Genomic DNA, 20,868 nt, shown 5'->3' with positions numbered 1-20,868 from the left:
AAAGAAAAGAAAAGAAAAGAAAAGAAAAGAAAAGAAAAGAAAAGAAAAGAAAAGAAAAGAAAAGAAAAGAAAAGAAAAGAAAAGAAAAGAAAAGAAAAGAAAAGAAAAGAAAAGAAAAGAAAAGAAAGAAAAAAGAAAAGAAAAGAAAAGAAAAGAAAGAAAAGGTATTAAGGGATTAAGGGCTTTTTTTTTTTTTTTAGTTCCTAGGAAATTTGGCTCGAAGATCTCCTTTGTTCACCAAGTATTTTCATGTTCTAAAGCACACTGAATGTAAAATTTGAGGGTGAATCATATTTTTGCTTTAAATAAAACTCCTTCCTTACTTAAGAACGTGTTTGTCATCGATTGTGTGACTTGTGTGATTGAGCGGTGGTTAGAAGAAATAAGGCAGCCGATAATTACCCCGAGGCTCCACCAAGGTGTGCTTTATCGAGGAAGACATGATGAAAGAGGGAAGACAAAAAGATTTTTTTATTAGAGCAAATGATATAGCTAGAATATAAGGACCAGCTTTTAACCACGGACAAGACTATGGCCATGGGTAACGGCAGGCATGTCCTTTTTTTTCCTCCCCGTGCTCTTTAACCTGCTGATGGCAGGCTCACCCTGCAGGCCTGCCTTGCTTCCCTCCTCGCACAGGCAGAGCTGTCACCGCGCCGTTACACCAGGACAATGAAAGTCATGTTCTCATCTGCCAGGTGGATGAATTTGTTAAGAGATTTTTTTTTTTTTTGGAGCAGGTCTAGACCCAGGGAAACGCTGCATTGCCGCGCTGCTCCAGTCCTTTTTCTGCTAACTGAGGAGCCCAGGGAGGTGCCACTGGTCCCGGCAGCCAGCAGCTGCCTCGCGCTTCGGTGGCCTTTCCTCTACTAAATGTCATGATACTTTTTTTAGGCAACAAAGGCCACTTTGGAGAGCTGGCCAAAGCAGTTGGACAGCCTCCTACAGCGTTCACCTGTCGGATGCAAGCTCAGCGTTGCTCAGCCCAGGCCGTGAGAAGCAGCCACTGAGGACCATGTGCACAAGGGCCCCATCCCCATGGTGCTGTGATGGGCAGAGCCCGGTTTTCTGTTCATCTCCCCTTTTTATCTCGTGTGCTCCCTTTTTTGAGCTGACCCAGCTGAGCCCTGCGCTGGGGCCATGCCTGCCCTTCCTGCTCCGTGGGTCTGTGGAGGAGGAGGAAAGCAGGCAGGGAAGGAGGGTTTTGGTGGCATGGCTTGTGAGCAGTTTTGGGACATCGTCCTAAATGAGAGAAGGGGGTCATGGTCCTCGGCAAAACCTGAGCCAGAAAGGGTTTAAAGCACTTTATAACCGTGAAAGCCAATGTCTCTTCTCCTGACTCTCTGGCGCCATGCACACCGGATCCACAGTTGCTTCAGGCTCTGTGCCGGGAGGGAGAAAAGTGGAAAATGAAGAAAATACGGAGGAATGGCCAAATGTGCCTTGTCACCCCTGCAGGGGTGCTCTGGCCACCCTAAGCCGTGTGTCCCTCCCTCACTTCCATCTTCCACTGGTTGTTTCCGGGGCCGTGGGTGCTGTGGGGAGCTGGGGACGTGCTGGGGACGCGCAGCGCCTGGCTCTCCTCCTGCTGACTCCCTGCTGGCTGATGTGAGCCCGCCCAGCAGCACGGACACATCCTGCGTCCCCTGTGAGCAGCTGGCTGTGCAGAGCCCCATCGAGCCCAGTCACATCCGTGGTGCTCCGCTTTGGGAAACCGAGGCATGCTCATGGTCATCCATTGCACCCTCGTGCACCCAAACTGCACCCTGCAGACCTCAGCATCAGCTGGGTGGCTGGTGGGGTGACTATTGCAGCCCACCACAGCCTGCAGGGCTCTAAGACAGGGCTCTGGAGTAATTGAATAATTACCACGTCCTGTCCCTTACATCCTACAACATACCCATAGTTTGCCCCTGCTGTGCTGAAGCTCAAGCCCAGAGGACACAAAGCCATGGATGTTTAGCAGAGCCAAGACAATGACTGAAGCGTCTTTGAAAACTGACTGCAATATGAACCGAAATCGCAGCAACGTACGAGGTGTAAGCCTGGTGGCCAGCAGCCTTCAGAGAGCGGGGACTTACCACGGACACCTGCTGGGGAGCAGGGGAGGAGCAGCCCGGAGATCTCCCAGCATCTCGGATGGACGGGCAGACAGAAGATGCTTTGCATGGGCCAGGCCCCCTTTGCATGACTGCCACTTGGGACGAGTTAAAAACAACCCCAAAGAAATCCGGGCTTGCAAAGTGAGGGAACACAGCGTTTGTATTGGAAACATCTGGAGCAGGGAACAATGTCTGCGCTCCCCGGGGGCAGGGGGTGGCAGACCAAATCCGTGCAAGTCTGTGCTCTGTTCCTCGGCAGGAGAGGTCACGGGGACCCTCCGGAGTCAGAGATCACCCCCGACAAAAGAGAGCGACAGCAAACATTTGGGAGCCTGCTGAGGTTTGGCAGCTCCCCGCTGCAGCTTATTTTGCCTCGTGAAGAGAAGGCCAAGACGGGACCTAACAGCAGCCTCCAGCTCTTCGCAGGGCAGATAGATGATGGATGGTGGGGCCAGGGTCGTGGTGCTGGCAGATGGGAAAACAAGGAGCAGAGGACACAGGCTGAGGAGGTTTGGGAGGTCCTTCACAGGGGGGCTGCTGCAGCCCTGGGACAGGCTGGTGGGAACATCTCCATCCCTGGAGGTTTTCAAGGCTTGGCTTGGCAAAGCCATGGGCAACCAGCTCTAATGATGGTGACAGTGCTCCATGGGGAGAAGGGGCTGGGGATCTCCAAAGTCCCTCTCAACCAAGGATTGTGTGGTGCTACTGGAGGGAAATGCAAGGACCTGAAAGCCACCAGCAGCGATGCTGAAGGGGCAAACGCCTTGGTGCCTCCTGCTGTGAGGCTTGGGCGTAAGCTAGGACAAGAAGTTGCTTGAGTTTTGAGCCATGTCCATTCAAAATGGGTAACCTGGGTCCTGGAGTACAGGAGGACACTGATGTCTGGCACGGCAGGGGACACCAGAGGGGCTGCAGGGACTGAGAAGGGCTGGAGGCGGGTGGAGGGAACATCCCAGGGAGAAAGCTGTGCATGAACCTTCCTCTGCTCTCCTGGACTGAGCTGTTCTGAGCTTTTCAAAGCAAAGATCATAGTTTCGCATTTAAAAAAAAAAAAAGTTTTTTTTTTTTTTAATTTTTCTTTTTTTCAGCTAGTTTAAAAGCCTTTCAGTCACTTCGGGGAGCTCTCGATAGGAAATGGTCTAGACAGTTCCCTCGCAAAAACTTCCCTTTCCCACCGCGGAGGAAGGGCTGGAAGGAGAGGGAAGGAATCGGCTCCCACCTGGGGGAGGTGGGATCCCCCAGCCTGGGTCCCGGCTTTCCTCTGGTCGTGTGTGTCCAAGCAGTGGGCGCCGTGCAAAGAGGGGAAGCATGAAGAGGGCTCTTTGGACCACAGCCACCAAAAGCAGGGGGGGCAGGGGGGGCAGGACCTCTGGGTACCCCATACCCTGGGGAGACATTTGCTCCATCAAAGCTGGTGGAGCACGGGGAACGGCACAGCCCTGCCTTGTCTTCTGGGTGGGCAATGTCCAGTCAGACCTTCTAAGATGTGGGCAGATCTGCTGGGCAGAAGGGATGAGGAGCTGTGCCATGGGGAGCTGTGCAGTCACCTGTACAAACACTTTCCCCAAAATACATGCACACCCCCCCATATGTGTGCGTACATATGGATCTATATGTGCAGAGATGGATGCAAAGCAAATAGTGCACTCCGTGAGCACATGCTTCACCGGGAGCTTTCTTTGAGCAGCCTCAAGCCTGGACACCCTCTGGGGCTGAGTGGCCTGTCCCCATGTCCCCTCCCCAGCGGGGGTGATGAATGTGGGAAGGACATGCAGGCAGGGAGGGGGCACAAGGAGATCTCCTTTCCACCCACCCTCCCAATCCTCATGGCCCCGGGTTCTCCGGACACCCCAGATCTCACGCTTCCCTCGGCAGCTCGCCAGCTTTCTGGTCAGGGTGACACCCGGGTTGTTCCAGCTGTGGCACAGCTGGATCCGAGGACAGGACGAACGAGCCCACTGCTTGTCTACAAACCAGCAAAAATGAACCCATTGTTTCTCAAACAATTTTGGGAAGCGGTTCTGGAGTCGCCGTGGCTCTTCAGTGGTGGGAAAAGGCTTGGGAAGGTGGGGGGGCACAAGGCTGGAGATCGCCTGCAACCAGACGGGGGGGTCTTCTCCTCCCTGCTTGGCATCACTCGGCTAGGGGGTCGGGGAGAGAGCTTTTCCTGAGCAAAATCTTCCTGTCCACAGAGGGGAGGTGTCCCCGCCACCGGTCCTGCTGGCCATGCCTCCCATCGCAGCGTGACGCAGGTGTCCCCCCTGCGCCCCCCGGGAGGCTGCTGTGCCCCACGCGGCGCCTAATTACTCCCTGCAAATGGCATCCTAATTTCCCTCCGGTTTGCTCTGTTTTTTGTCACTGACATGTTTTCGAGCTATTAATGACTCCCATTTGGGGTTATTCTTGGCTCTTCTGGAGGAAGCTGGGCTGCCAGCGAGCGGCCAGACCTCAGAGGCAGTCGTGCCAGCACCACGCCACCGCCAGGGAGGAAATCAAGCAGAACCCACTGGTTTTAACAAGTTATTTGAAAAGCAGTTGCTTTTGCCCATGACACTCTTCTTCCTGCTTTTCCTGCCCCGTAAAACACCATTCTGTCTAGCTGTAGGGCAGCTGCCAGCTCGGGGAAGGCAGCGGCAGGGCTGGGGACAGCCCAAGTCCCTCACCTCCCTGGCCACGCCTGGGAACAGCCACCTCTCCCAGAAATACCCTTTTTCCAGCAAGTTGTAAGTCACAGGGCCACCCAGCACCTCTGAAAGCACTTCATCTTTGCACCCCAAGGCAGGGAAAATCCTTCTAAATACGTATCATTCTCCCGAGGTCAGCAGGAGAGTGTGGGTGGGTGGGAATGGCTCCTGCTGCTACGGCTCCGAGCTAAGAGCTCTCTGCCAGGCACTGTTCCTGGGGAGAGATAAAGCATTTGAGTGACTTTCTAGACCTCTGCATTCCCTGTTACTGGCCCTACAATAGCAGCTTTGCATGTGGCAGAAAACACCCTGGGAGATGCATGGAACAGGAGGGGACATATATATACATATATACATACATATATATATATATTATATAATATATTTAGTTCCTATGAAATGATTTTGCTCTGGCACTTGTCACCGGGGTCCAAATCTGCCCTGTGAAGGGGACAAAGAAGAACATGCACAGCTGTTTTGCCAAAAGATGAACCAAAAGCACGATGCATCTCTATACCGTCCATCTCCCTACATATCTTTTTCTCCCCAGACTGATCTACCCACGTGCAATCTGCCACTCTGCAAGTTATCTAGTCTTCCATGAAGTCTCCAGGGTGCTGGTGAGGAGCTGCTCTAGTTTATGAGCATGCCGACAGTCTTTTCTACAGCTGGGTTAAAATCTTTGTTCCTTTTCCCTTCCCCATTCCCCACATTCTCCAGGGAGACTGGGGAACATTTCCAGCCAGTGAGGAATTTTCCACCTAAACACTTTTCTGACCTAAAATTACTTATCATTTCTGCAGAAAACACTTAGAAAACAACTGCTCACTCAACAAATAAAAACCGTGGTTTCTCAGCTTCCAAAGAAAAGGAACTTTATCCTGCTCGGTGAGCACCAATAAATATTTTTTAATCAAAAGTCTTTGCTGCAAATAAGCATCCCCATTATCTGTCCTGAGGGGCCCATCCCCAGAGTTTCCAGCCCCCCCAGATGAGGGCTGCGAGCCAGCAGCACATCAGCTTCCTGCAGAGCTGCTCAACTTCTTAAAACCACCAACACTCGGAAGGAAAGCCAAGGAACCCATCAGGCCCAGCCAGCAGGACTTGGCTGCCAGAGATGGTTGAATGCTGAACACACTTCTGACGATGCTGTTGGCAGCTGTGCTTCCCTGGGCTTTGTGGACCCATCCTTGGAAGTGCTGCTGCTGCTTAATAGCAAACACGTGGGCATCTCGGCCCCTTCCCCTTCCAGCACCGGGGTGCGGAGCGGAGGTAGAGGGCAGTGATGCTTCATCTCTCTCCCCCCGTGAAGCAGCTCATCCCAGCAGGCAGGACCTGCCTGAGCTCAGGGCTTGGCAGCAAATCCTGGGCTGGCCTCGGTGCTGAGCTGGCAGCTAAATGGGCTCCTCCAGGCCAGAGAGATGAAGGGAGGGTCAGCGTTTTGCTGCAGCGTTAAGCGCTGCCATCGGTCCAGGGATGAAGCTCCTCAGCCTTCCCCTTGCATTTGGTCCCCTGATTTACCCACTTCAGATGCCTCCTGAGCTCCCAGCCACCTGGGGTCTCCTGGGGCTGGGAGCATCTGGAGGGGGTTTCCTCGCAGCTGGATGTCTGCTCCTTCAGTGCTTGCATTGCTTCACTGCTGCCCACGGCCACAAGGACTGGGAGACTTCCAGGAAGACTGCTCCCACCCCAACGAGTGCCTTGAAAGTCCCCTGAAGAGCTGCAGCAGGGCTCACGTGGTACCTGGAGCCGTCCAAGGCATGAAACCTGCCCACTGGTTTCACCACACAGGTTCTGGCAGCGTTCACAGGCTCCTTTCCGCGGGTGAGTCAGGGAAGTCCCCGTCGCCAAAACTTTCTGCTGGAGCATGACGGCAAGGATAGTTTCTAACACCTTTTGCCCAATCCTTTCCATGGCCTGTCCTCCAGCTTGGCTGCTAAACCCCAGCACGGGCACAGCAGTGCTGAGGCTGCACGTTTTTGGGAGCCTTTTCAGGTCCTCCAGTCCCAAACCCTGATGGCACAAAGTCTGTGACCTGCTGCCACCAGCAGGGACAGCACGGGGATTTCTGCTCACCCTGGCAGGTTCTTCAAAGGCAATCTGAGCCCTCAGCCCTACATCCATCCACACAAACCTTGCCACCTGTGGTTGTCCAGACTGCAGATGTTCCTGCTCATCTTCCTCCTCACCAGACCTGGGCAGCCTTCCTGTCCTAGCACACCACCTGCATGGCATGTACGTGATGGATGCATTTACAGGCAGTGTTTGAGGGAGCAAAGCTATAGCTGAGTTCCAGAGATTAATTTACAAAGAAGATCCTTAGTGCAGGAAGGGGGGAGATGAGTGCACCCCAGAGATGGGTATCTGGGTTCATGGGTACCTGGATTATATGGGTACTTTGGGTATCTGGGTATCTGAGTATCTGGGTATCTGGGTTTAAGGGTATATGGGAATATGGGGACATGCGTATCTGGGTATCTGGGTATAAGGGTATATGGGTATCCGCATATCTGGATATCTGGGTATAAGGGTATCTGGGTATCTGGATATCCGGGTATCTGGGTATCTGGATATCCGGGTATCTGGGTATCTGGATATCTGGGTATCTGGGTATCTGGGTATCTGGGTATAAGGGTATAAGGGTATATGGGTACATGGACAAAAGCACATCTCTGAGATGCGTGGCAGCATGTCGAGTCAGTCAGGAGAGGGACCTGGTGGCCGTGCTCCCTCTGGCAGTGTTGGCCTATCCCTGCCTCAGCCACACTGGGGTGAGCTCAGCGTGGAGACGAGGTGCTGCAGTCCCACTTCTGGGGAAGAACTGGGGCTTTCTCCAGTTGAGTTTTTACTCAGAAAGCGGCTTGGGCAAAAAGCAGAAGTGCCCCAAGCACAGCTGGGAGCTGCGGTGGAGCAGAGCGTGCAGATCTTGGTCCTGCTGGCCAGCCAGCCTGTGCACCAGCTGCTCCTTGTGCCTTAGCTCTGCTCTGTGCTGGGTGAGGAGCTGGCAGAGGCTTTTCCAAGACAGAAATCCATATTTGAGAGCATTCGGAAAAAATGCCTGCTCTTAACTGCCCCATTTCCACAGGAATTGAGCTCAGTTTCCACGGTATCACAGCACTCAAATTCCTGGGTTATCCCTTTTCCCCAGGTAGTGCTTGGGAGGGGAATAAACCTGGGCTGGGAGTGCAGAACAACTGGGGCTTGGTGAAACACACAGAGTATGTGGCTTTGCTCCTGAAGGATGGAAAGAGGATTGGAAATTGCCAGCAGGCAGGCAGGCAGCAGGACAAAGTGCTGCAGGGGGATGCATCCCTGGGGTGCTGGGGAGGGGAGAGGGACCGTGACCATCAGTGGGGTGAGCATGGGCTTGGGGTTACAGGGACCTGAATGATGCCTGCGTGGAAGCACGAGGCTTTCCCAGAGCAGGAGGCTTTGGTGGCTTCCCTTTGTACACACAAACCACAGAAGGCCTTTTGGAGCATAATGAAAAATGTTTTTTTCACAATTATTTTTCTCCACTTATACATAAGGATTCTTGCGAGGGGTCTCAGCTCTCCTCTGAGCACTTGCAGGCACCTGGGGGGAGTCCCCTGCCCACATCAGGGCGCAGACCCTCATTCAGTGGCCCAGAAAAAAAGGGTTTCTGGGCACCAGAAACCCCTCCTAGGACCACATCAGGTGCCTGAGGGCTCTTTGTCATTTCACCCTTAAAAACATCCAGTGCAATGCATGAATCCGCTGCAGTCCTGGCATCCCAGGCTTGAATCACACCCCGGGACATGGGACAACAGTAATCCTATGATCACAGCAGTCTGTATGTTAGCAAAGACAGCTATGCTCGTGTTCAGAAACATCTGTAGAACATGCTGACCATGTCTTATAGGAATATAATGTGGGATTGATTATTTGATTGGAAGCATAGAGATAATATATTTAAAGGGTTGTAAAATCTGACCCGAATCGCTTTTTGATTATTATTGCAAGCGGATTTAAGCTTGGAGTTGCTGATATAAAAACATAAGTAACATAATTAGCAACAAACATCCGTGTGGTGAGGTTTCTTTTATTGCTTCATAATTTGAAACAGAAACTGTTTGTGGTATCTTCTGGGAAAAAAAATGCACAGAACGTCTGCTCCAGACAGTTTGAGACGAATATGCTGGATTCGATGAAAATGAAGGAACAGACTCCAAGGCCTGAAATCTGTTGATTTCTCTGCTGCTGTTATTTCCAGTTAAAGTGTCATCTCACTTGAATTTTCTATCAAAACTTTTTAAGACGGATTTGGAAATGTGTGAACCTCGGTCCCATCAGGATGTGTCTCACACAGCGTGTTCCATGTAAGGTAGCAAAACCCAGCAGCGTGAGCGCTTGTCTCACAGCTTTTGCTGAGACAGCTGCTGGAAGTGGGGATTTTTCACCATCTTTATTACTGAGAAAGAGCCCATCAGCAACGCCACACCGTCCCAAACCCAACACTTGCTCCTCCAGATGACCCCCACCGTCTGCAGATCACATCTGGCTGGTCACTGCGCTGGGATTCATTTGCAACAATCCCGAATCTTAAAAGGAAGAACAGGGATTCCCATACGCCATGACATCTGCAGGGAGAGTCATTTGCCCTAATGCAGCATCTAAAAAATTAGACTACCAAAGGTTAACCAGTCCCCTTGGCTTCCCTGAAGGCGGCAGAGCGTCTCTTAAGGGCAATTCGTCTCCTTGCGATGGGCTTCGCAGGCAGGGCAGATGACTCCCCATCTGGAGGTGCCTCTTGGTCTCTGCAGGCTACCAGGGAGCTTGAGATGACATTTAAAGCTTAAAGCTAGGTCAGATAGCTCTCACTCCTAGAATTTATAAGTTACAAGGTTTAGCACAAGTGTGTTTTCCAGCCTCTGTTGTATCAGTGACCCAACAGAGGGGAGGAGGAGCAGGGAGCAGTCACTCGCCTGTCCTTGCCAGAGTGTCCTGAGAAACATCCATATCGGGGAGCAAAAAATGTCTCTAAAGAAGATACCGAAGCTGATGAGCTAATTGTTGGCTCTGTTGACGGATATAGAAAATTTAGTGCCGGTGCTTCCACCATGGACAGATGTGGGGAGGATGTGAACAGCGGTTTCTTGGAGGACGTTTTTTTAGGGGAGGCACAGGGGGTATAAAGCTCACTAGGACCAGCCTGGCAGATGCTTCTGGAGAACCAAGGGAATAAGTGCCTGTAATAGATACATAAATATCTATATCTGTATCTATATCTATAATAGATATATAAATAAAGGAGCGCAGTGAAGCCAGGTATCCTTCCCACGGGTCAAACCAGTGAAGGACTTCATACGTGGACAAGGCCTGTGCAGCAGGAGGTAGCAGGGAGCTAACAAAGGGTGCAGCACGAGGGGGGACCAGTGTTGGACAGGGTCATCAGAGCTAAACTCACCTATGAAATTCCAGGAAATAAATGAATTTCAGTAGTGCGAGCTGAAGGTAGTCCCCATGAAGATGTGAAAGACCTTGGCCAACTGCTACAGGCAAAAGCACCAAGACTTGGAGGTGGTGGGGACTGGATGCTGGAAACGGTCACCAGCAGGAGGAAACCTTCTTGGAGTTTTGGGCTCTGAACAGTCCTGCAACTTAGCAAAAGTATTCGGTATCTGTGAGTCACATCAGGACAGCAGCGAGGATTACAGATACAGATTTATCCGCAGGTCTAACAGGGCACTTTCACTTCGGTGATGTTGATTTCTCTGCTGCTCACCAGCACCCAGAGGACATAATGTGTCAAACTGGAGGTGTTTGCAGATGAGAGATAACAACTGTTGAAAAATTAAATTAAGTGTCTTTAGAAAGTGTGAGCTGAGGTGCAGAAACAAAACAGCTGTAGCTGCAGCACCTGGGAAGCGCAGTGTGAGCTCGGGGAATGCAGGAGGGTGATAACATCTCGCAGTTTCACCCAGCAACAGGTCCTAGAGGTAAATTGTCACCGGGCCAGGGAGAAGGAAGCGGCCCTTGGAGCCATGAGAAAGCACGCGGGCAGGTTTCAAGAGGCACATGTGGTCTTGCCAGTCCTTTTATCTGTGTTTTAAGTGCATGTGCTAACATTTATGTTCCCAGGGCCAGTTATGCCTTCATTTAACCCTTCTGTTTTGACTCACATGCTGGCAGCCTCTATGTCCGCTCAGGAAGGGGGAACACAACAGGGGGGGAAATCCTCTATGCTTGGAGCAGCACTGCTGGCATCCCCTGGTCAGGATGAGGGTACGGGAGGAAGCTGCCCTTCATATGCAAGCAAAAGTTTGCAAAACAATGCATCCATTCGTCTGGAGTGCCTGGAGAACCTGGACACTCGGCTCCTACTTCTGAGCTCGCAGCTGCCCAGAGGAAGGAGGTGCAGTTCGGTGGCGGGGGATGCTGTGGTTGGCAAGTGCTGTGACACAGGGCACATGCTGTGTCCACCCGGAGCCCAGACACAGGTGACAAGGGGACATCTCCTGGTCACAGCGCTTCTGAGGATGTCCCAGGCCATAAAGCAAACACATGGCTTGAACCGGGGCTGTGGCAGTGACCAGAGGGACAAACAGGTCAAGTGAGCAGAGCTCCTTCAGCAGTCCAGGATTTGCCCTCCCCAGTCACACCGCAGGTCTGCCTTCCTGCTGAAAACACCAGCAAATTTTCACCTCTCTGGTGCCAAATTCCTGCCTGTCCAAAGGGAACTGGCACAACAGACCCAGACAGGGTCATTTACCTTTTTCTCTCAAACGGAAGCAGAAAGACAAATGTGTTCTTTCACTTTTTCCAGGCAGCCCAAATCAGGCTGTTACAGCAATTTCAAGATAGCTTTCCTCCCGAGTGGTTCTCCGTCTCAGTCCTGGCCAAAGGGTCACAGCAGCCTCTACCACCAGCGGATAACGGAGCTGGCGAGGGAACTTGCACAAGCACAAAGTGCTGGTAGACAGAAAAGCTAACAGCAGTTTTTAACTTCTGTGTTAAATCTTCAGCTCCACAAGGAAACCTAATGGACTGCTTGGATAGACAGCACAGAACAAACCTGATGCCTGTAAATACAGCACGTGAGCTCTATGATGAACCCGCATGAGCAATACATGGGTTAAGTGTGGATGAGAGAGCAGCGGTGGATCCTGTCCATAACTAGAGTCTCACAAGCAACGTGATGTTAGTCTTAGCTGGAATTGCAAAGCCTGCTATAGCTGGAGAAGTGGAGGCCCATGATGTCCCGGCTTGGGATGTCTAGTCCCAGCTTGCTCAAGTGTTATGAGATTGATGTAATAAATGTGAGTGTTGTTTGCAGAGCACAGATTTGGAAAGGAAATCTTGGAAAAGCTAAATACAAGACTGTCAAGAGAGATGTGGTTTCCTTTCCCTTTTTCTATCCATCACACCTGCCAAACACTAAGGGCAACCCCAGGAGAACATCCCACTTTCACTAATGGAAATAGAGTTTCAGGTTTGTAAGGGCTCACCACTTGCTGCCAGAGGAAACAAAGCAAGAGAGCTTTCTGCTTTATGGATGTACAAGAGGTAGGGCACGCTGCACCTTAAATCTGGCCAGGTCGGAGAGCTGTGACCAAAGGATGGCTGAGGCTTGTGCCGTGCAGGTGCTGAGCGCTGGGGGAAGCAGCCTTCTGCAGCCGATGGACACTTCGAGAGCCAGTCCTGAGCTCCAGGAGATGGATGGACTGCAACTGGGCCGAGTCTCATGTGGTCCATGGAAAGAGCAGAAAAACAGCAGTCCCATTCTTCCATACCTCTGAGCATGCCCTGGCCCGTTCCCAGTTTCCACACCTTTGTGCAGCTGTGCCCATGCCCGCTTCTTTTGGTGGGCTGCCCTCGGCCTGTGCTTTGCTCTGCTGCGACCTTAAGGGAAGTGGATTTCTCTTTTCCTCCTCGCACCCTTTGACTGTTGTCCACAGAGCCTGCAGGTCCAGCAGGAGTGAGCACCTCTCACTGTGCCCACCATACCCCAGAAGGACGGAGCTGGGGCCTTGGGATGTTCTGGTGACTGGAGCAGATCTTAAAGCCAGGGAGCGGCGTGTGTTGGTGCCATGGTGCAGCGCTCTCGTGGGAGAGATATTTTATGGCCTGTGTTTTCTGTCCGAGGCCACGTGAGATGAGCTAACGGTCCTCGCTGGCCCTGAAGTTCCCACCTCCAGGGTGGTGCCACGCACAGCATCCAGCCCTGAACAAGGCAGCGGATGAAGAGGTTCGGATCTGATCATCCCATGTTATGCATCTGGAGAAAAAGTTGCCTTTCCCTTAGTGTGTAATCGGAGTGGGTATCACCGGACATTGCCTTGGCCAGCCCCTTCTAAATCAGTGGTGTTTCCACTGGTTTAAGTCCCTGGTTTCCCCTGAAAAGTAGGGAAGAGATCTTCAAGGAAGACCCCTTTGTACTTAGTTTATAAATGCCCAAGCAGAGTCCCCCCCGGGGACATCTGCCCCCAGGGTGGCCACACAGAGCCCCACTGCTCTTCGGACCCTGCCACCTGAACCTGCCTCTAAGAACCCAAATCAGCCCTACTAAAATCACCATTTTTGTGGGATCACACTGCTGTGAGGAAGGCATCGACCAGATCCTGCAACAGCAGAAGTCAGTGCTTTACCTCTGCAACTCCACCCCTGCAATTCTCTCTTCCCTCCTTCTTCCGTCTCCCAGTTTACCCCCGGGACAACCCCACTGGCATCTGTCCCCCAGCAGCTCCTCCTGCCGAGGAGCAGAATTGCCCCAAAATTCCCCCGTGGTCCTACCACCATCTCCCTGCCTCCACCATAAAACAGACCGGGACGCTGGCACTTTCCACCTCATGAGCAAGAGGGAGAAACGAGCCCTTAGGTTTTGTAAACACGAATTTAACAGAAATATGCCTTTCCTTCAAATGTTTATTTGCATGACCCGGCCGGTCAATCGGCCCGAAAGTACGGAGATGTTTTCTCAGTAGGCTTCGATGCGAAGCAGTCCAAGAATGCCGGGAATCTTCCACGGTGTCAAGTTCGACGTCTCAGGCCCGGGCTAACAATGCAGGACGCGGCCGAAGATCTGCGTGAAACATCCACCCTCCACATCTGTTTGGTTTTAATCGGAGATTTATTATGAACAAAGGCAGCTCTTGGAAGAGATACTCTTCTCTGACATGCCTGCCTGGCCTGCTGGAGCAGATGGACAGAAATAGTTTTGCATATTAGTCAAATTCTGGATGGCTATTCACCATAAACTACAGGCAGGCATGAGCAGAATGGACATTATATTGTCATTGATTTATAGAAGACCACAGAAAATAAATTCTAGCCTTGTATGGGGATGTTAGCCACTTAAGTTTCGGTATTGATCTCAAAGCCAAGAGGCTGCAACTCCAGGTTTTTGTAGCCCCAAAGCCAGTAGCAGTAAAAGTTTATATTATCCCTGGTGAATTTGTTCTGCACATTGAATTGGAAAACTGATCTGAGAAGCAGAATAGCAAATTAAATTGTTACACTGGAAACCCGGGGACGTATTTCCTAGGCTGCAGTTCCAGAACCTTGCTTCTTACTACCTGCCTTTGAAAAATAAATATTTAACAAGGTGAATGTATCCTCCCGCACTCGTAATTAAGGGGAGATAAATTGCATTCCTAATTATTCCCAACAAAAGGAAAAACAATTTCCTCCAAGATCGGTGAGAATTCCCGTATCTCCTCAGTGAAATAAGAGTGTAATGAATTGGGTGAGGAGCTGATCGAAGCCAAGAGAGGACATTTCGCATCTGATGGGGAACGAAAGGCAGCGCACATGCCTGCTGCGTGGCCCTGGGTTCAGGAAGGGCTCTCTGGGCTCCCGCGCTCACTAATGGACTATGGGAAAGTCCCTGTCCTGGACCTCAGTCTACCATTTCTAATACGAGGGTAATATTGGCCAGCACTCACAGGGATTTGGTTGCTGGAACATTTTTTTTCTTAATGCCAAGATAGGAATTGCAACATCTCATGGAAAAATGCTTTTAAAGCATATTTGCTGTTGGAAAATATTCCTATTTGAGCTTAGAATTTTCAAATATTGCTTCATATTTTATGAGAATGTTTTCCCATGGTTATTTTTATTAATTTCAAGGGTTTTTCTTAACATGTCCCAACTGTTAACAAAGTGATTTATCAACATGCCATAGCTCATATCAAATAAAATAAAATGCAGACTAAGAGATACACAGTCCCAGAGTCCCAGAAGGAGTGTTCAGAGGATGAATCCCAACAGCCCCGCGATGGAGGAGCCCAGCACAAGGGAGGTGGCAGAGACACACGGCCAGGGAGAGGTCTCCCTCTGCCACAGCATCCCACCCGTTCATTTTATTAAATAAAACCACACCGAGATGCTTTGCTGGGCCAAGCCCTTGCTGCATTTCTTTTTTTTCATTTTTTTATTTTCACTCTGTTATAACCTGGACTTTCTAGGTAGTAACAAATTGCACAGCCTTAACCCCAAACGCACCCTGCGGCCCCCTGTTGCAACACTTGGGGAAGTCACTACTTTCTGAACAAAAAGTGGCCAGAATTAGCAGGCTGGGGAAAACAATGTTTTAGTTTTGTTGTTGTTGTTATTGTTTTTTTTTGGTTTGTTTTGTTTTTTTGCTTTTGTCCCTCTAACTTTGCTCTTAGAAACTGCTGGATTGTTTTGGCTGAAGTTCACTCCCTTCCCTCCCCTTGCCCCTTAAAAAGAAAATCAGCCTGAGGTGGATGCTCCATTACAGAAAATTTCAGCACAAATGATTTAAATTAAAATTATAACTCCAAGCAGAGTCTTACAAGGGGAGTTTCAGACAACCTTAATAGGCAATGATGCTATAGATGGGGCTAGTGAATCACTCCTTTTAACTGGATAATATTAATAGGCTCTTTGCACAATTATATCCAGAAACAGCAATTAAAATAAAAATCAGAGAGGGTATAAACTCTGGGCCAGATCCTCAGCCAGCGCTAATTGGTGCAGCACACAGAAACTAACTGACCTCAGCAGATTTGCACCGGTTTAGAACCCGCTCGCAGGAACTGGAGATTTCCTGCCTCCCTCCTTGTGCGTGGATTTTTTTCTCTATTACAGCCAGAGGCACAATTAGTTTAACCCTAACACTGGAAAGAAAAGGAACCTCTTCCCAATGAAAATGAAAAATAAGGCAGCTTAAGGATAATTGCTGATTACTTCCAGTTTGATAGGCTTTTATTTTTATTTTTTTTTTAATTATAGGTATATATATTTCAATTGTGAGGGTTAAATATAGCATCCTCCAGGACTTTTCTCTCCATTATATGATGAAGAGAAAGAGGGTAATATGGGACAGTTTTTTGTTTCAGCCTAAAAGCAGGTGCAGTATCTGCCTTGCTCTGGGAAGCAACGGACTTCATTGGCTTCACCTGTAGAGAGAAGATTAATGCATGTGAGAAGTGTCCTGTTGAAAAACCAAGATTTCACTGCGTGTTAGGGATGGTGCCTGCTTATCTCCAAAGCCTAAGCACGTACAAACAGAGAGAAGAGAAAAACAAGCAGGTATGGATGGGCTTTCTCCTATTTTTCTTTCTCTTAGTCCAAAACCTACATCTGTATTTAATCTATTACCAGCAGAAAAACAATTTGGAAATTTCACTTCTCTATCAAGGTTTTTTTTTTTCCTTATTTTATGCCACTTTTATAGAAGGTGTTAGATAACATCATATCATTGGCAAATCTATACGGCATTCTTGGCAACTGAGAAGCTAAATGGCCCCCAAAGTACCATAATAATTTTTTCCTATTAAAAATGGGATTACATAAAATGAGCTTTTTTTTTTTTCTCATCCTTTCAAAAAGGTAACAAACAAGAGCTAGGGAAATGAAAAGGAAGGAAGTTCTAAAATATATATGTTGAAGTCAACATCTGGAGATGCAGGAGATTTCAGCTTCATCTATCTACAGACTCCCGAGGAAAGCCTGTCTCGTCCTGCACATGAAGACCAGCACCACGAACTGCCCTGCTACATCTCAGAGCCCAGGACAAGGCTCAGGAGGCACAGAAGTGATGCTGAGATGCCTGGTGGGGTTTGCCTGCCCTCACTGCCTTGCAGCAAAGCTCATCATATCCCTGTCTCCCCTTGCAAATGCCTCTGGAGGGCCGGCCTCAGGGTGAGGAGCCCCCTGCAGCTCATGCGCTTTGCTGAATTGTGAAATGGGCAGGAGGACGCGGTGGGGCTGAGGACCTGTATCCTTGAGGGACGGCTCTGGATTGATGCCCCAGCCTGAATGGATCCTCTGCCCCTGCTCAGTGGGGCGGCAGGGTGGGAGATGTCAGAGCTCTCAGGGCTGGAGCTGGGGGGGGAGCAGCAGGGAAGGCTGCTCTGGTGTCACCGTCACCTGCGATATCTGCTGGTGCCGGTCAGTGCGAGGGATTTTGGGTCTGCTCTGTAAAAAGCTGCTTTGTACCCGGGGTCCTGCCTCCTCTCTGCTCTAGCAAGGACTAAAGCGGCCCCTGCAAGAAGCCATCAGAGAGGGAAGAAATCCTGATGAGCCTCCTCGTCAAAGGAAAGGCAGTGAGAGGCCCCGGCCCCGCAGCCTCAGCCTTTGACTATCCCCAGCTCGTGCAGTGACGGCGCTGCCGCCACCCAAGAAGCCACAGCCTGTGCCCCTGCTCCTCCCCGCCCTGTGCAGGCTCTGCTGGGTCGATCCAACAGGCACAAGGCTGGGAGCAGAGCCCTGTGGGTGACAGATCCAGTTTGATCCCCTGGGCCCAATTAACGGGTGACCCATGATCACCGTGCCACAGAGGTGCTCAGGCACCGCCACCTCCAGCTAGCACCAGTCGTGCCTGCCTGCTGGGTGTCCGAATTTTCATTCGATGCACGGCTGGAAGGAAAAGCCGAAGAGAGGGAGAGGCTTCAAGGCTTTCATTCCCTTGCTGTAAAAATGATTAAATACAAATTGAGACAGGGTTTCCACCTGCGTTACGCTAGTCCCCAGCATGGAGAGGGATGGCTGTGATGGGCAGGAGCGAGGATGACCACGAACCTTGCTGCTTTCTGCTTACAGCAAGAGGTGAAAACAGCACAGGCTTCAAATCAGATGGAGAAAAGATTCAGTCTCAGATTTTCCAGTCCCGCTGGGTTTGCTTTCCCCAGGGGGTGAACAGCTCAGCTCCGTCTACGCAGATGTTTTTTAGGCAGAGGAATGCTCTGGTTTGGAAAGGGGCCACATTTTCTGGACCAGCTGGGAGGACAGCATGGGTATGCCCCATTGCAGGACTTCTGCATGCATTTAAGACTGTGAGATGAGCTCCCCAGGAGCTGCTGATACCCATGTGGCCTGAAGGCACCTGAGCTGGTGCTTTGTGAGCAGCAGCAGTGCCAATTGCTGCATTCGATGCCCTCCGAGGTGCTGAAGCGCATTGCTTGGAGCAGCCTTGGAGGAGTCACAAACGTGTGCAGGGTGCAAGGAGCACAGCAGAGGCTCTGGGAAGTGGGCAGGCAATGGCAGCCTCCAGATCGCTGCAGCCATCCTCAAACCAGTGCCTGGAAAAAGTACTTGGGCAAGCCCCGGGGTGCCTTCTCCTGCCCACACCACCTGGGTTTCAGGGTGCACGTCGATGGCCAGCCTCCAGAGATGTGTGTCCTGGATCCAGGAGACCTGCGGCCACCCAAGGCTGGGGATGACATCTCTGGTGTCCCGAAGGCACCCATAAAAGCAGTGCCACAGGACAACAAGCCCTGCAGGGTGGTGTTGCTACGGGACAGCAGGGCTGGGGTCTGCTCCACGACACGGCTGGCAATCACGAGCTGGGCATCACCGCCTCCTTTTCCTCTCAGCACATGACATCCTCATGAAATACAGTGCTTGGCTCTCCTGCTCTCTTTCTTAATGTCCTCTTCAAAGTATTTAACCCTGCAGTAAATTCACACCAGGAGAGAAGCTATGAGTATTATCTTCTTGCCTCTTTGAGGCAGAAGGAAGCAAAAAATCATTATTTTTTTTATAATGCCAAAAATTCAGCAGTAATGAGCGAGGCACCCCTTCCTCCCTAAATATAGTAGGATCAAATTAAAAGTCAAGATCTTTGTTGCTGTTAAAAATAGCTAATGAAGTGACAGCATTTGCTCAGGCGCTGGCTCTCCCATGTGAGCGCGCTGCCAGGCTCTGCCAAGCCGCAGATCATCAGCAAGTTTAGAAGTGACATGCACAATGGCAGCAACCAAGTTTTGTAAGCACAGTCTGGGGAGAAAACAGTGATTATGCAAGAAAATATGGCAAAAACAACCATCTGCTTTATTTTCTCCATTTGTTTGCCCATTGGGTTTTGAGTCTGTAGGGCTCAAGTTTTTTCTATATTTTCTCCAAAACAAATAATTGGCTTTTTTTTTTTTTTTCAAGGAAGCCTGAGATTATCACATAATCACCTGCTGCCCAGAGGCGAGGTGGGGAGGCAATGCCACGATCCCCAGCAGGGCCAGAAAGCTCAGCAGGACTCGGGAGCGAGGTGTGCCTGGACACACGGACAGGAAGCAAAGCTCCGACCTCCCGCTTCCAGAAGTGTGTGAGAACCAGTGAACCCTTCCCCTCTCCCCCGAGACTTGTGATTGCAGAGACATGCCATATAGCCTTGTAATTAATGTAGCGGATCCAGAGAAATAAAAAGCCTCTGGAAAAAAAAAAGAAAAAAAAAGTGTTTTCCTTTTTGCTGCCAAAACATATGCCTTTCATTACACCTCTGGCTTGTGCATCTCCCATGTACTGCGGGAGGGGAAACAAACTCCAGTGATTTCACTGCTGCTCCCTGGTCGTGCTCCTGTTCATATTTGGGGAGTTATCTCCCAACAGATAGTGCTGGTTTGGAAAGCATCATCTGCGCCTGAAAGCCACATGGTGAGAAAGGGGGAAAAACCCCGGCCTTGCTGTTCGCTGGTAGTAAATCCTCCTTCCTGGGAGATGCCGGCATTCCTGGGTGCTGTCTGCCTTCGAGGCGAGGGTTTTGCTCCTTTCATCCCAGAGGTGCTGGGAGCAGCAAGCAGCGGGAGTCCCCTTTATCAGGCACAGCTGCAGGGAGATTCCTCAGCTTCATTTTCCTATAACTCATATTTAAAGACCAACAAATCATCCCGCACACATAAACACACCGGCAGAGCGAATCGGAGAGTGGAAAAAGGAGCTGCATTAAGAAACATGCGGCTTGGGGCAGCTTTTGGACATTCACCATTAAATAGATCCTGAGGACCCTAAAGACGAATTTTCACCCACCCTGCAGAAGGGCAGGGAGCTGATGTGTGCCCAGAAATGTGGGCGTCCTTCTAGTGACGCATCAAGCTATTCAGTCAGGTCTTCAGTGCTACAGGGCCGAATCTTTCACCCAGCTATTTTTATTATGAGTTTAGTAAACTGCATTTAGAAGGTTCACCTTCCTGTAAGCCTGTCCTGAGGGGAAGGGGTGGCACTGCACATCAGCCCCTGTCCTTGCACCAGCAGAGCAGAGGCTTGCCAGTAACCAAGTGCCCACGTTGACCGTGGGGCAGCTTCTTACCAGCATCCTCCCCCTGCAGGTGAGGGTGTGAGGAGGGGAGGCACCACAGTGCACACAGGTAGTGACCCCAAGTGAGCCATGTTTTAGCTACAAACACAGCCCAGCCTCTGCAGGTTGCTGCTGGCAGCTTCTGAGCCAGGGATGGTGGGGAGCAGAGGTCTTGCGGATGAACCGAACCCATCCCTGCCCACTGCAGAGCCCCAAGCCTGTCAGCAGCCACTGAAAAGCAGAAGCAAGAGTCAAGATGTCAAGGAGATGACTAAATAAAGATTCAGCCTCACGTCTGCTACTGGTGTGAATCAGCCCAAGTCCACGGACGTCAGCAGAGCTGAGCCCACCTGGGTGCCCAGCCTTCCCTGTCCTCACTGCCACCACTCCTCCGTGCCCTCTGCGTCACGTTTCTGCGCTAACAAAGCCGATGTGTCATGGTTGCAGATTAAATCAGGTGATGGAGCATGCGGGACAATGGCTGCACGCTCATGAGCACCAGTACCACGAGCGTATTGATGTAATTAGCCCCGTGAAGCACGGTTCGGCCGCCTGTGTCAGTGTTCCTCCCACCAGACAGTCGTGC

At 50.7% G+C, this 20,868-nt stretch overlaps 1 long non-coding RNA gene across 2 annotated transcripts; it reads left to right on the top strand.

Annotated features, from left to right (window-relative positions):
* Positions 1–5,910: 5,910 nt before the first annotated feature.
* LOC310886131 lies at positions 5,911–19,538 on the top strand. Of its 2 annotated transcripts, XR_014575193.1 has the most exons (3): positions 5,911–6,610; positions 16,111–16,303; positions 16,604–19,538. It is a non-coding gene; the product is annotated as an uncharacterized lncRNA (long non-coding RNA). The 2 variants fall into 2 exon arrangements; XR_014575194.1 differs by lacking the exon at positions 5,911–6,610 and having other exon boundaries at positions 8,108–16,303.
* Positions 19,539–20,868: the final 1,330 nt, after the last annotated feature.

The sequence above is a fragment of the Anser anser genome (assembly GCF_964211835.1).
Source record: "Anser anser genome assembly, chromosome: 24".
NCBI lineage: Eukaryota > Metazoa > Chordata > Aves > Anseriformes > Anatidae > Anser > Anser anser.
Note: the sequence above shows the minus strand (reverse complement) of the source record. Positions and strands in the feature narration are given on the sequence as shown.